A 17,224-nucleotide genomic window follows, 5' to 3' on the forward strand; every position below is an offset into this window, starting at 1 on the left:
TAATGAATATTAATTCACAACAAACTATTGTGTATACTGTGATTGATAGCTGGGTTACGATGCTCAAAATAGCGATCGTGTTCAAGATTTTCGATTTAATTTTCCACAATTTTGCGGGGATTTAACCAGTACTTGTTAATGATTTTATAATGAAGGGATAGGGCTGGCCGGCTAGGGCACCCACGGCAACTTCATTTAGGGGCACGGCAAGTGACTGCCGTCGGTAAAGGACATATTTTGAGGGCATTGCGGCAATGGGGGTGGGCACCCACGGCAATATGCTGTCAGTGCCGTGGGTTAATTCGAGGGCTGTTATCATGCATAGTCAATTAGATGTATGGTGCAACATACTGTACTCTGCAGTGGCGTACCGTGGCCGCTCCTACCCCGGGGGGCTGAAGAAAATTAAATTTTGCCGCCCGTTCCTCAACAGCCCCAAAAGGTTGACCCAATTTTTTTTCGGTGGTTTGAAAAAGTGAAGAGAAAAAGGGTTTCTAGGCACTAGCGCCCTAAAAGCAATGTATAGTACCATTTTTTCACAGTTTTTTATACTTTTTCAAATTTTTACGCCCTTTTTTCTTTACTAATTCTTTTTGCCGCCCCTTCTTCCGCCGCCCTTCTTTTTGCCGCCCCTTCTTCTGCCGCCGCCCCTTCATTTTGGCCGCCCCCTACTTTGACCCCCAAAGCCCCCGAAAAAATATGCGCATGCTCTGAACTGATTATGATCGATTTGAAGAAAACCCATCAGTACCCATATTACTTGGAAATTTGTGAATTTTTTTATCATTTGCTATAAAATTGTATTTTATTGACAAAACATACCTTTTTTATGAACTTCCAGTATGTCTATTGTATGTTTCTGCAATGCAAAGAAGAGTTTTTGTACTTGCCCAAGTCAACAGACTATGAATGTTCATAGAAGGTTGTAAGTTAACATTCTAGACACGTTCAATATCTGTTCATAACAGTAAAGTACACACAAAGTGCAAGGTTTCTCAGTACCGTAACAAAGAACTGAAAAGTGAAATACACAGCTAGATGCCTCTTTATTCAAAGGATTTGCGGTGAATCTGTGAGAACATGAACAAAATTTGAAATTTGTTAGAGTGGCTTATAGAACAAGAAATTACTTTTTTCGCAGGTGTAAATTGTTGGTACAAAAATGAAGTATTAGTAGGGTTTTCTAGTTGGAGTCTCAACAATTGAGTTACGGTACAATATGAACAATGGTCAATGTATGTGTTTCAGGTCACAACCTACAGGTCATGACGCATGATTGGGCTCTTTGTAATTGGAAATAAATTGGAGTGTGTCTTGAGTCATAATAAAAGTAGTTACAAATGCAGGTAAAGTGTATTATTTTGTCTTTACAGTTTACCCCATGGCTTTCGACTTGACACTAGCAGGCTATAATAGCACATTTTACCATAAAGATTTGCCTAATGTCGCATGGGCTCTCTTGACATAACTGGAATTTTAAGCACAAAATAAAAATCCCAACAGCAAATAAGGACATATACCCTTAATTCTTGTTGCAATTTTCAGAGGAGGGATTTCTCTATCTGTACGTGAAATTTACCCCCAAGGCAAAAGATCAAATATGCCCCATTCGGCAAATCTTTAGAGTATGCTACTAATAAAGATGCAAAAATCTGAATTTGGATGTTTTTACGATCCTCCAAATGAGCAAATCACTGAATAGGCCTTTAAGGAGAAAAGCATTAAGATTTCAAATGAGTTGGATTGCAGACAGCTTGAATCCCAAGAAGAATATGGTTTTAAGGCTGAATAGGATTATATCAAATAGATTAAAAACAAAGACATTTTGAATAAGTTTGGGCTCAAACTAAAACATGTTTCATATTTAGTCATCTAACTACATCTGCTATCCCCATTCCAGAAAAATACAGCACTAATGTTTTTGGATTAAAAAAATATCCTGTTTTGCCAAATGAAACATAGCTTAATCCTAATCATTTAGTTAGTTCTAACAGGCATTTAAAATCAAATTTTAATATTTGGTTAATTTTAGGAAACATTCGTTTTTAGGGCATTTTTTTTATATGCTGTCACATTGTCGTCGTCATCGTCGTCCGATGGGTTATGACTGACCCTTTGTGACCCTGTTGATGATGGTATTCCAGCAACTTCTGTCTTGAGCCAGACGATGGGCTGCGATGAGAGAAAGGCCTGTTAATTCCATCAGTCCATCTAAGCTTCTGTCTACTTCTTCTACGACTGCCTTCTACATGACCTTGCATAATTATATTCTCAATGTTGTCACCATCTCTTCTAGAAATGTGGCCAAAATATGCCAGTTTCAAACGATCTTTTTTTTTTTTGGCACAAGGAAGCATGCTCTCCAGTTTAGTTTCTTACAAATTCATTGGTCTTATGTTCTTTCCACGATATTCTCAGCATCTTCCGCCAGCACCACATTTCAAAAGCCAAGATCTTTTTCATATCTGTCATTCCAACCGCCCACGTTTCACAGATCAATCGGGAAAACCAAAGCATGCATAATGTGAATCTTGGTAGCTTTAGAAATACCTCTGTCTTATATAATCTGTCAAAGAAATTGCGGATGATCTTGTCATGATGATCTTGATACTGTCACAATCAAGCCCAATTCTTAACAAGGACTAATTTCAAGTTATGCACATTCTTATCTTTTTCATAACCAATTATCAAAAATAACATAAAATATTAAAATTATGAGCCAACTTAGCCTACACTCAAGATGTTGAATACTTAGACTTGTGCCAAGTCTTAGAATTTTGTGACTACAATTGTAAGAAAACATGGAAAATTACACATTTTTGGTCCATTTTCCTTCAAATTGCAAAAAGATTAAAATTTGAATTTTATTGCCACTTAGAACTAACTAAAGGTTTAGGTGCTAGTTTAGGTAGTCTGATCCAGGGGCATAGTGTTTTAGGGCAACGCTGTACCTGTCCCTCAAATAAAGGGAACATTTTGAAAAAATCCTCTATATAACCCAACATTTACAAATTTTCTGTCAAACGTTTTGTTTGCTGAGAAATGGCTGGTGCCCTTGATAGAGCTACTGCTAAGCCCGGGGGGGCACTCAACTTAAACTTTGGTAGGGGTGTGCGCGCAGAGCGCCAAACTTTGGGAACTAAGAACTGATTTTCGGGCAAAATAGGGGCTTGAAGAACTGAAATTAGGGCCAAATTATAGGCTGTTGAGCTAAAAATGTCTTAATTATTTCCAAATTTGAGCTTAAAGAGCTGCAATTGACAGTATTTGAGGCTCAAAGAACTGGAGCAGATCCAAATGTGGGGCTTAAGGAACTGCAAGAGAGCCTGAAAAAGGGACCCTTGACCGCTGCACATACCCGTACCACCTTTTAAAAACATGTGAGTGCCCCTCCCCGGGCTGCTAAGAATTCAGCTGTTTCTCTTTATTGTCATCATTTACTTTCCTTCATTCATTATTTTTGATCAATAAATTAAACCTTGAAAATATTATCTATTACATTACCATAATGCCTTGCTATGGTAGCTCTAATGGTTTTCTAAATTTAGTTCAGCATTGCAGCAGGTCACTTCTAAAACTGATACTTTCTATGTTATTAGTATAACCTATCACAGCCAACACACTACGTTTTCGCAACATTCGCTGACGTTGTAATAACGTAATGTTGTATATAGTGACGTTATTTCAGTTTTTGAAACATTGATCGGTAATGACGTGGTATTTACATCTTAAACACATACAAAGTTAACTTTATGTAATATATGTTGTTACAACATTCGACAGGACTTAATAAGCCCTTTCGCAATTTCGGAAAATTGCAACTGCGCATGCTCAGACATCGTCACACAGTTCTTCAACGAGAGATAAACACGAGGAGGCTGCAGTGCGTTTGCAATGGTGGCGAACTTTGCACTTCCTTGTAAAACATATTTTATTCATTCCTACATATGTTAATATCTCCTGTGAAATACAAATATTGTGAAGGAATGAAGACAAAACAGTCAGCGAAATTCCAGTACGAAACGTTTTTATGCAAACGTCAAAGTTCACCCCATTGAAAATGTACAGTAGCCTCATCGTGTTTATCTCCAATTTTATCGGCAAATATTACCCATGATGCACCATGATCTGAAATTTTGAAAGGGCTTATAGGGACGTTTCAATAATACATTCACACCTTGAAACAACGTCATAATGACGTTATATCAACGTCTGAAAAACAACATCCGAAATAAAGTTGTCACAACACGAATACGAGTTCACAAATTTACAACGTAAATGACTTTTATACAACATTGTAACAATGTAAAATTGTTGGCTGAAATAAGGCTTGTATTAAAATCGCTAAAGCTAAGATAAAAGATAGTATCAAAAACAAAGGATTTCCCATGGCATTGATGATAATGTGTATAAATAGCTACACCTATAATATGAAAACCCTACCAGAGGCAGGTCATAGTAGTGCCATAGGAAGGAAGTTATATTTGAAGAAATGACCTGCCCAAACAATAGAGGGTCAAAGCCTGCTCTATCTGCTTTCTATATATTATACACATCTAAAGATACATGTCAGCTGCTGCAGATGGGATCTTATAACTCCTGGAACCAATGTAAATGAATCACTTGTCATTTAGGCACCTGCCCAGCAAACACAAAACGTTTATCTTATACAATACCCACTATACTTTAAGGTGTAAACTATAAAAATAAATGTGTTTTAGAGTTTATTAAGTGTTAAGTGTTATCAGATGTTTTTTACAGTGCATTACTTGTTTAAAATACTGGGACAAATTTGTCCAAAACATCCACATGCATATTCCTTTTGGCCTGTTTCAGACCAAAATTTAACCTCATTTTGGCACTTTAGTAAGATACATTTGTTCTGGTAAACTTGTTCTAGAAGTGGAGAGGTGGATGGACTTTGTAATTTTGGCCCCTTAGAAACTGCTTCGTAACAGAAGATTCTGGTTGTGTAGGAAGCACTAGACTGTTTTCAAAAACAATCTATATCACAATTTTGATGAAGGTTATATCTATTGGCAATGTGCACTTGGAGCTACCTGCTGGAGTGTCATCAAGACATGTTATTTCACACAATACAATCAATTGTCTAGTCAGGTTTAGTCTAATTGATGCATGCCAGCTGGGTATAGAATGGTGAAATTGCTGCCTCATTACAAATTTCACAGAAAATTCATAATTTGCAGTATGTTTATCTGAAATTTTGGCCTAATTTTGATATTTTTTATTACAGACAAAGCACACCAATTTATGTGGGGGGAGAGGGGGGGTCAGTGCATCGCACTCCTTGCACCATGGCTATGGGCCTGATTTGATGTCAATTTCAATTCCATGCCATTATGAGGGGGACTGCTCTATAATCCGACGCTTCTATAATCCGAAGGTTCTTTAGTCCGAAGGTTCGCTAGTCCGAACATGTGTTCATAGCATTCGCTAGTCCGAATTTTAAGAGGTTCTCTAGTCCAAAAAAATTAAAAAGAGGTTCTTTATTCCGACGGTTCTTTATTTGAAGGTTCTATAGTCCGAATTTTAAAAAGGTTCCCTAATCCGAATATTAAAAGAGGTTCTTTAATCCGAATTTTAAAAGCGGTTCTCTAGTCCGAATATGAAAATAGGCTCTATAGTCCGAATTTAAAAAAGGGTTCTATAGTCCGAAATTGCAAAAGGGTTCTATAGTCCGAAACGGATACCGTGTTCTTTAGGCCGAATCAGTAAAAAGGCTCTATAGTCAATTTTTTATATCATTAACATTTACTGCGCCCTCTAGCTAGATAATAGCAGAGTTTATGGCAAACGGGATGACGCTACTTTTAGCCCCCCGTCATCAAAAACAAATCCTGCGTCCGCGCCTGATATCCCCCAACTTACTGTAAACAAAGATCCTAAAAATACGATATTTGCTCCAAAAATGTTGACATATTTTTACACCATCAGAAACGAAAAAAAAAATAATGAATGGAGCGAAAATATAAAGAAACCTGAAGAAGTACAAACACACACACACAAAAAAACCAGAACAAAAGAAGGAAAGACACAATGAAAGAAAATAAATGAAAGAACAAATGAAACAACTGAATAAAGACTAAAAGGAAGTCCAAATAAAAGAACAATGAATACAAAGATAATGAACAAAAATGAACATTATAGAAAGAACAAGGAGAAGAAAGAAAGAATGTAATAAAGATAGAACGAAAGAAATGTGAATATAGAACAAACAAAAATGAGAAAGGGATTTTAAGAAAGAGCTAATGAAAAAAATATCGAACAAAATCAAGAATGAACAAATGAATGAAATAACAAACTAAACGACGAACAAAAGAAGAACGATTCGAAAAAGGACAAAGGTATACGAAAGAAAGAAAAAACAATGAAAGTAAAAAAAACAAAACACAAAAAAGGGACAAGCAATCCCAGGGCCAGCCGCCATCACTGCCAATTGCATGCATGTTACCCGCTCGCATCCCTGATAAAAGCCAGCCAGGATATTTTACACCCCAATCGCAAGATAAAACCATACTTTAACTATTCTGTAAACTAATTTGTTTAAATGACTACATTAATGCCGCAGCATTTGCATGCATCGAATACATCGTAGATTATTTAGTATCTTACAGTATATAATTTATTATAATAGAATGAACAAAAGATAAAAATGAAGAAAATACCACCAGAATGAAGATAAACGTCAATGTATGCCACGTAAAATATCTAGAAAAAGCAACCATGTTGAACTTCAGCGGATTTGTATTTAACAATTGATGATTTGACACTGAAACAAATGATGAAAATAAAATTCGGAATATAGAACCTGTTTACCAATTCGGACTAAAGAACACGGTATCCGTTTCGGACTATAGAACCCTTTTGCAATTTCGGACTATAGAACCTTTTTTTAAAATTCGGACTATAGAGCCTATTTCCATATTCGGACTATAGAACCCTTTTTTAAATTCGGACTACAGAGCCTATTTTCATATTCGGACTAAAGAACCGTTTTTAAAATTCGGACTATAGAACCTTCGAAATAAAGAACCATCGGAATAAAGAACCTTCGTAATAAAGAACCGTCGGATTAAAGAACCTTCGGACCAAAGAACCGTCGGAATAAAGAACCGTCGGACTATAGAGCTTCCACCATTTAAAGGTATGATGGTAAAGAAGCATTCACAGAGTTTTGCTTTAAAAAATATTGAAAATTTTGAAAATGTTGTTGTAATGTATTTTCATACAAAGCATTTAAAAATATTATCATGGCCTTTATTATAACCCAACATTTAATGTTATGGAAACATTTTACCAAACCAAAATCCAAAATATAACTGGTTGAAAATGTTTTTAAAATGTTTTGTGATGGATCAGTGACATCTATATTGCATGATGTAGCATCAAGACATAGGCACTGGCACAACTGGTGTGTTCATGGTCTCTACACAGTGAATTTTCAAGGAAGAACAACAAAATGAAGTAGGCTATGTAAGAAACAGACCATTCCCTAGTTGGACCATGCACTTGCACTCATCACAACCAAATAATAATAAAGTATTTCCATAATTCTCACCATATCTGCTCTCTGGTCAAACCAGAGTGTTTATGTTGCATCATACCACATATTTTGTTTGCAACTTGGGACCACAAGTAAATAAATTATTTTAATACAGCTGTGCTGTTCACTATCGCAGCACTATTCATTTATATCATGAGTAGTGTTTATTTCGTTACTGTATACATTGAAGTATCCCCTATTTAAGTACATATATATTTTATAAATTGACCATCTGCAGACTCAATTGCATACACCGGACAAGATATTTTTAAAACTCAATTTTGAATCATTCACTAGTGTTCAAAGTACATAGCATAAAATTGTGGTTCATCAGTAGATAGCATGTTTGCTATCATCAGTATCAGTAGATAGCATGTTCGCTATCATCAGTAGATAGCATGTTTGCTATCATCAGTAGATAGCATGTTTGCTATTATTAGTAGATATCATGTTTGCTATCATCAGTAGATAGCATGTTTGCTATCATCAGTAGATAGAATATTTGCTATCATCAGAAGATAGAATATTTGCTATCATCAGTAGATAGCATGTTTGCTATCATCAGTAGATATCATATTTGCTATCATCAGTAGATAGCATGTTTGCTATCATCAGTAGATAGAATATTTGCTATCATCAGTAGATATCATGTTTGCTATCATCAGTAGATAGCATGGTTGCTATCATCAGTAGATATCATATTTGCTATCATCAGTAGTAGATAGAATATTTGCTATCATCAGTAGATAGAATATTTGCTATCATCAGTAGATAGCATGTTTGCTTTCATCAGTAGATAGCATATTTGCTATCATCAGGAGATAGCATGTTTGCTATCATCAGTATATAGCATGTTTGCTATCATCAGTAGATATCATATTTGCTATCATCAGTAGATAGCATATTTGCTATCATCAGTAGATAGAATATTTGCTATCATCAGTAGATAGCATGTTTGCTATTATCAGTAGATAGCATATTTGCTATCATCAGTAGATAGCATGTTTGCTATCATCAGTAGATAGCATGTTTGCTATCATCAGTAGATATCATATTTGCTATCATCAGTAGATAGCATATTTGCTATCATCGGAAGATAGAATATTCGCTATCATCAGTAGATAGAATATTTGCTATCATCAGTAGATAGAATATTTGCTATCATCAGTAGATAGAATATTTGCTATCATCAGTAGATAGAATATTTGCTATCATCAGTAGATAGAATATTTGCTATCATCAGTAGATAGAATATTTGCTATCAGTAGATAGAATATTTGCTATCATCAGTAGATAGAATATTTGCTATCATCAGTAGATAGAATATTTGCTATCATCAGTAGATAGAATATTTGCTATCATCAGTAGTAGATAGAATATTTGCTATCATCAGTAGATAGAATATTTGCTATCATCAGTAGATATCATGTTTGCTATCATCAGTAGATAGCATATTTGCTATCATCAGTAGATAGCATGTTTGCTATCATCAGTATATAGCATGTTTGCTATCATCAGTAGATATCATATTTGCTATCATCAGTAGATAGCATATTTGCTATCATCAGTAGATAGAATATTTGCTATCATCAGTAGATAGCATGTTTGCTATCATCAGTAGATAGCATGTTTGCTATCATCAGTAGATAGCATGTTTGCTGTCATCAGTAGATATCATATTTGCTGTCATCAATAGATAGCATATTTGCTATCATCAGAAGATAGAATATTTGCTATCATCAGTAGATAGAATATTTGCTATCATCAGTAGATAGAATATTTGCTATCATCAGTAGATAGAATATTTGCTATCATCAGTAGATAGCATATTTGCTATCATCAGTAGGTAGAATATTTGCTATCATCAGTAGATAGAATATTTGCTATCATCAGTAGATAGCATGTTTGCTTTCATCAGTAGATAGCATATTTGCTATCATCAGTAGATAGCATGTTTGCTATCATCAGTATATAGCATGTTTGCTATCATCAGTAGATAGCATATTTGCTATCATCAGTAGATAGCATATTTGCTATCATCAGTAGATAGCATGTTTGCTATCATCAGTAGGTAGCATGTTTGCTATCATCAGTAGATATCATATTTGCTATCATCAATAGATAGCATATTTGCTATCATCAGAAGATAGAATATTTGCTATCATCAGTAGATAGAATATTTGCTATCATCAGTAGATAGAATATTTGCTATCATCAGTAGATAGAATATTTGCTATCATCAGTAGATAGCATATTTGCTATCATCAGTAGGTAGAATATTTGCTATCATCAGTAGATAGAATATTTGCTATCATCAGTAGATAGAATATTTGCTATCATCAGTAGATAGAATATTTGCTATCATCAGTAGATAGAATATTTGCTATCATCAGTACATAGCATGTTTTGCTATCATCAGTAGATAGAATATTTGCTATCATCAGTAGATAGCATACCGTAGAATACCGTCTAGAAGCATATATGCCTCTAAACGAGGGTTTTTTTTAACGAAAGATATGAAAGGCCAATACCCTTCTCAAAAACATTGCAAAGATTGGTCTTACAAATATACATGTTTGTACAGCCGCCTTTATCAGTAATATAGTTGTGCAAACTCCAAATAACGTTTTTGTTGAGAGTGTCTGCCTCTTGTCTCTTGTGTCAAAAAAACCTTGTTTAGAGGCATATATATGCTTGTAGACGGAATTTTACGGTATTTGCTATCATCAGTAGATAGAATATTTGCTATCATCAGTAGATAGCATATTTGCTATCATCAGTAGATAGAATATTTGCTGTCATCAGTAGATAGCATGTTTGCTATCATCAGTGGATAGCATATTTGCTGTCATCAGTAGATAGCATATTTGCTATCATCAGTAGAATGAAGCATCAAAAATGAAGCAAAAGAATGACATAAAATGGAACAGAAAACAGCCAAGTGTTGGACAGAATACAGCAATGACTGACTATTTTCCACTTTCATTTTGCTCCATTAGCAAAGTAGAAATGCAAAATGCATTATTCACATTGTAGGCTACTGTAATAGGTTTGAGAGAAAAATTGCAGCAGGTGAAATAACAAGACAGTAAGATATCCTCACTTAGGCACAACATGGTCATAAAGACACCTGGGTTCAGCTTTTATCCATTAATTTGTGAGTAACACATCACAAAATATTATCAATACTCTTTTACTCTTAGCCATTCTTCCTAACCTAGGATGTTTTCCTGTCCCAGACTCCTATTATTTACAACGCATATAAATTCTGTCCAGTATCACCCTTTTTCCACAAATTACTACAATAGAAATTTCAATTGAATGAACACAGCTATCAGCAGCGTGACAATTCTTCGCGTACACTGTGTGATGAATGCCTGTGTATGCATAACGCGGAAGTGAATCCAACCATGCCTACTCACTTGTGATTGGTTAGTATTTTAATTATTGTATTCAAGGTTGTGCGCTTGCGTTAAAATATGTGATAAACGATCTTGGTTGGATCGCATACAGCTGTTGAAAGCTGTGTTCATTCAAGTGAAATTTTTACTGCAAATAGTATTGAAATTGGTCTCTTTAAAATTTTGTTCCAAAATAATAAGATAAATGAAAAATGAAAATATAATCTCTTGCAAGGTCCTTTTTAAGTGTAACCCTCGCGTATACGCTCTTGATGCAAAGCGCGTCCATAGGGCCTTGTGCAAAATTATAAGCGCTGGACGATTAGCAGTACGCTTAATTTGTAAAAGGAAATCGGCAAAACATCGTAGTCGTATGCTGCAAGAGCTTCCAATGTTGCTACCATGGCTATTTTCCACTTCTCATTTTTCTTTAAAAATCCATCAAAATAACACATTATAGCATTAAGTGCAGCAGGTGAATTGAGAAGCCAGAATAGGAGCACTTACTCACAAATACACCTGGGTTCAGCTTGCTGTTTCAGACTCCTATTATTTACAATGCATATCAATGATTCTGTCCATTATCACTTTTTTCACAAATTAGATTTAAAATTATGAGAAATGAAAAATACAAATAGTTGTATGCTACAATAGCTTCATTCTGTAAACAACGGTACTACCGTGGCTATTTTCCTCCGTTAGCAAAAACCCATCAAAATAACCCCTTGGGCTATTCCAGTTGAAATCCATACACCCCATGGAAGACATGACCTCAATCTCCCACGCAGGTGTGTAGATTTCAAATGATGTCACCCATTAAGGTTAACAACTATTTTAAACTGTTGCGATTTGTTAGATCACAGCATATTGCGAATGGTAGTGAGCTTTGGCAAAAATTGCATTGATCATTTCATAGCGAGTGTGTAGAAGAATTCTAATATCACAGATATACTTTTGTAGGTCCTGTGGTTCTTGAGTTATGTTGTAAAGAGGGCTGACGCGACAACACTTTTTTAAAACGTACATTACTCATTAACAACAATAAATCAAGCAAGTTTTCAAAGTATATGGTTTGTAGATTGAACTTTTGCAAAACATCAAAGTGTTATTTTTCAATAATATATTGATTTAGATAATGGAAATCAATATTTTGGCTGCTTCGACCAACAATACCTAGTCTACCCTTAAGGTAACCCATTTGTAATTCACACTCCCTGTGTGGAAGATGAAATGCATGTCTTCCATAAGGGGTGTAAGGATTTCAACTGGAATAGCCCATTATTACAGCAGGTGTAGCTAAAGGCCCTTACATTAGCATGTCATGTTGACATACACATAGGCTCTATTTTACAAAGCTTTTTATCTACTGATTTGTGAATAACCGCCACAAAATGTTATGAATACTCTTTTTTACTCTTTTAGCTATACTTCCTAGCCTATGCTATTTTCTTGTATCAAACCTCTATTATTTACAATGCATATCGATTGCCTGCCTTTGCTGTGAAATGCATATGACAGATTATATCCCCAACTTGTGGACGATCACCACTCTCTTAAATTGCCTGATTGAATATTCAATCAAAAAGATTGAATTTTCAATCCTGTGCCATCCAAATCAGGGACAAATTGTTTTCTACTGATTATTCAGTATGGTGATTTGTGTTTTTGAACTTTTTTTTCAATGAAAAGGAATTTCAATCTTTTAATGATTAAAGTTAGTGGCAAACCTTTTTTGATTGAATTGTCAGTAGAAAGGATTGATTTTCATTGTTTTTTCAATCTTTTGCCATCCCGAATTAGGGACAAATTCTTGGTCTTGTTCCACAACTCTCTTTTGTTTGGTGCTCGTGAGGCCGACCTCAAACGGCTACAACGTGTCCAAAATAAGGCGGCCAGGCTAGTTTTTTGCTTGTGGACGGGACAGGTGCTCATGGATCTCCTGAACTCCTTGCATTGGCTTCAAGTGAAGGATAGAATACAGTTTAAAATATTGTTGTATGTCTATAAGATGAATGTCGCTCCACCATATTTATGTGACCTGCTTACCTTGCTCAGCGACACGGTAACGCACGAAAATAGGCCCAGACTCCGCTCCTCTTCAGATACCACAAGGCTCTTGGTTCCACGATCAAATAAGAGAGCTGGTGATCATTCGTTTGCTGTTGCCTCTCCACGGCTCTGGAATGAGTTGCCTATCCAGTTGAGGGAGGCGGTGTCTGTGCCTGCTTTCAGCGTTTGCTTAAAACACATTTGTATTAATGTTGGTTGTATTTATTTCTTGCTTCATTTTGCCTGTATATTTTGTAAGGCGCTGTGCTCTTTGTTAGAGCGCCATATAAGTGTTGATTAATAATAATTATGATACAATTTTAGAGGTATGGCGGCCACAATAGGATGGCGCTGCACGATGTGGGTAAAGTCTTTTGAATTTGGGGGGTTTTACCCATATTGAATACTGCCCTCCTATTGTGTATGCCATGCTTCAAAAAGGCTAATAGCATACCACACTTCGTAAAATGGACCCAGGTGTTATAGTTAATTAATTGTAGTTGATACAGAGGTAAAATAAACTGAGCTCAAAAAGAAACTTATAATTTTTTACAACTTGTGAATCACAAGGTCATATCTTAAAATACTGTCAATCAAAATGAACTAAAATTACACACAGGATTACTTTAATACTCTACTCAAAACACATGTCAGTAACCAAGCAGTTGTCCAACTGACACAACAGCAAAATGCACTGTCATGGGACAGCTTCCTGGACTTCCTCCACTTTCACAGCCCAACATTTGGCACCCAGCTCAAAAAATCTGTGAGAATGCACACAAGATCCTTGCACAGATGATAAAACGGTGCTGCTTTCTGCTTTTCATACACTTTTTTCATGAAACAGGGTGGGGCTGTGAATGTGGTCCAGGAAGCTGTTCCATGTCAGTGCATTTTGCTGTTGTGTCAGTTGGATAACTGCTTGGTTACTGACATGTGTTAAGAGTAGAGTATTGAAGTAAACCTGTGTGTAATTTTGGTAGAATTTGATGGACAGGATTTCAAGATATGACCTTGTGAAAAATTATAAGTTTCTTTTTGAGCTCAGTTTATAATGTCTGTAATCAATACAGACCAGGGGTTTGCAATGGGCTATTCCAGAAATGAACGGCACCTACCCTAAAGAAGACATGGGGTTCCCAAAAAGTTTGAGTTTTCCCATGTCTTCTTTAGGGGTAAAAAGCCGTCCTCAGCAATTGCGAGCACCAACATGCTAGGGGGTATACACCTCCCCCCCCCCCACACACACACACGTTTGAACATGAGAGTCTGATCATTATTTTTAGAATCCAATTAAATATTCATAGCTGATTGATCATTGATTATCGACTATCGATTAACACCATCTCAAGCGCTGCTTACCAGCGTGCTAAGGTAAGACTGTGATGAAATCCGTAGGCATGATACTCTATGTACTACTGCTGGCTATGATCTTTCCTTTGTTTTTTCTTATTTCATTTGTCTTATGATTTACAAGGTCAGATCTTAAAAAAGATTAAGATTTTCCCATGTCTTCTTTAGGGGGAGAGCCAAAAATATCTGGATGCGCCCAATAGATGGCCTGTGGGCCATATCAACTGACCAATTATGGTTGGCCCTTGCACAGCTCGGAAGTGTACAGTAAACATAGTAAACCAGGGTGTTTTGGGCCCAGATCTTTAAAAAGGATTTTGGTCTTTAGTAGCCCGGCAGCAAGCAAATATAATTGAGAACCCCTGATATATTTTGGTAAATCCTGAAGACTTTTTTTTATCATCGATGGTTGCCATATGCCCTAAAAAGCTCAAAATTTAAAATTTTGTATATTTTTCTTTTATACAAACTTTGATTAATAGTTCAACTGAAACATAAAGCTAAAGCTTTGAAGTTTGGGGAGTTTTAGTCCATAGCACATTTTTAGGTTATTGTTCAGCTACTACGACCCCTAAAAACAAGGTACCTGGATGCTCTTCAACAGTAACATGTAAATGTTCAGTGCTTGCTCCTATTTTGTGTAAGGTATCACAAAATTGGATGTATTATATACATAGTGATATCGATGTCAAATGCAAATAAACTTTCCATTAAAACATCAAACCCTGCTTTTTGATATCGGAAGTTAAAGAAGATACGAAAAAGGAGAGAAGATGAACAAAGAAGTCCCTTGGCACCCCAGGGATTCAACCCTTAGACACCCCGCATGCCAAGCACACGATCACGGACCGGTAGCTACGGTGCGCTGCCCGGACAGCAATTCTGTGTGCATTTAACACTTAGGGTGATTGCGTCATCGCAGACCCTGGGATTCATGCATGCACAGTGGTTTTCATCTTGGTATTTTGTGGTAATTATGGGTGTTAGGGTTAATGTTCAGCAGTTCATGGGTCTATTAAAAGTAGACCTTTGAAAGTTATTTTCAAAACAATAAATTTTAAAATCTCACATATGTATATAACAGATTGCCAAAGTTATCCGTCATATGGATTTCACAATATTGTGAAATCTCAGCAACCGCCACTATGGATTTTACCATTGTCCAGATCCGTTGTCAGCATGTAATTCACCCGAAATGAAACAGGTCAGTGTGGCTTGAAGCATGCCATAGAGATAACACACAATTCTACTGAGATAGAAATACAAGGAGTTGAATGAAGATCATGGTTCATCTGAATAATAAATGACAAGCAGCAGGTGACTGTGATTCCCGGTCTCAATTTTGATCTATTAGGGACTAGTAAGATATCTATTAATAATGGCTACATAAGATGATATACCTGACAAAACTTACTGAGTTGTGCTTCCTATATTGACTTATAGTATAATTTTACTTCTTCTTTTATTTTATTAGGCTATTTCAGTTAAAATCCACACCCCCTATGTAAAATGAAAATTTTGAACTTTCATATTGAAGATATAGAATTTTTGGGAAATACGAATGGTCAAAATTTTCAATTAATTCAGATGGTCAGCTACTCAGCTTTTCATCCCAGCTAAATACATTTTAAGTACATATCATTAGATTTATAAAGTTCAAAATATCAAAGTTATTTGATATCAGAAGGACATTCCTCATATTCAGAATGCAATTCAATATGTCTAATGTGCTCTCAGGTCCCACATAAAATACTGTGCAAATGTTGCTATCTGCTTCCTTAATGAGGCACTCACAATATGTCTCTTATTTTCAAATATTACACATTTTTGAGTATTCAATCTCACAGCAGCTGAAGGGAGTATCCCAACATGCATTGCAGTCTATCTGCTTGTTCCATAGCAAATACATACAAAACATAAGTAAGAGCCGCTTAAATATTGAGAGCTATGGATAGTTTAACAATACTTTCGAGAGCATATTTTTTCAAACAAAAGTCTAAGCTCTGATAAGTGAGTAATTGAAAGTTGAAGTTAGGTATTTTGTGTACACTTTCTATGGCATGTGCAGTTCTACTATGGTATCACAGAGCATGATGGGATACACCTATCAGCTGCTGTGATTCAATCTAACCAAATAAGACAATGTTTTTTCATTTGATTTGTTTGCAAAATCTCTCAAAGCCCTTTTAAATAATTCAGCTTACATAATATTATGTGCAAAATTTTCACCAAGACAAAATCTTGTAGAATGTTATCATCCTGATCACATAACACATCTGACAGCTAGGAACATTATATTCTTGTTGGATGACACTCAAGTGTTGTCATAATCACATGAATTGACGAAGATGGAAATGTCAACAAGTTTTGAAACCATGGGAAGAAAACCCCAGTATTTTATGTACACATACTTGATCAATGCTTAGGATTTGGTTGGAATACTCAAGCTGATAAAGCGGTAATAAATAAAACATTCTAATGTAGATTTTTGTCCCACACAATAATGATGTGTGGGACTTATGTTATCATGTGGATGGAAGCTTTTGTTGTGTTTGTCATTGTCTCCTGTCAGGGTAGGAGAAATGTCATGAATCCACTGTACTAAATATTTCATCATCAAGCTTTATTATACATGAGACAAGTATACACATACAGTAATGCAATAGTTTAAAACATTTAAAATAAACGCTCACAGTTAGTAACCTAGACACAAGGATATTCAACCAGCAAGTCCTTGGCAAGCGAAATAATGAGTACATGGAGTGCAAAGACATCAGGATTCAGAGAATAGAGCATGGAACCCACCTGATGTCCATGGGCTCCAGGCACTCAGTTAAAATACAATGTGAAGCTGTGG

The 17,224-nt window shown here is 35.8% G+C and overlaps 1 protein-coding gene across 1 annotated transcript in view; it reads left to right on the top strand.

Moving 5' to 3' along the window:
- Positions 1-17,224, top strand: part of LOC140157685 (dual 3',5'-cyclic-AMP and -GMP phosphodiesterase 11A-like) — a 147,605-nt gene that overhangs the window by 128,984 nt on the left and 1,397 nt on the right. The gene's annotated exons all lie outside the window — the stretch shown is intronic.

Source organism: Amphiura filiformis, chromosome 1 (assembly GCF_039555335.1).
Source record: "Amphiura filiformis chromosome 1, Afil_fr2py, whole genome shotgun sequence".
Lineage (NCBI taxonomy): Eukaryota > Metazoa > Echinodermata > Ophiuroidea > Amphilepidida > Amphiuridae > Amphiura > Amphiura filiformis.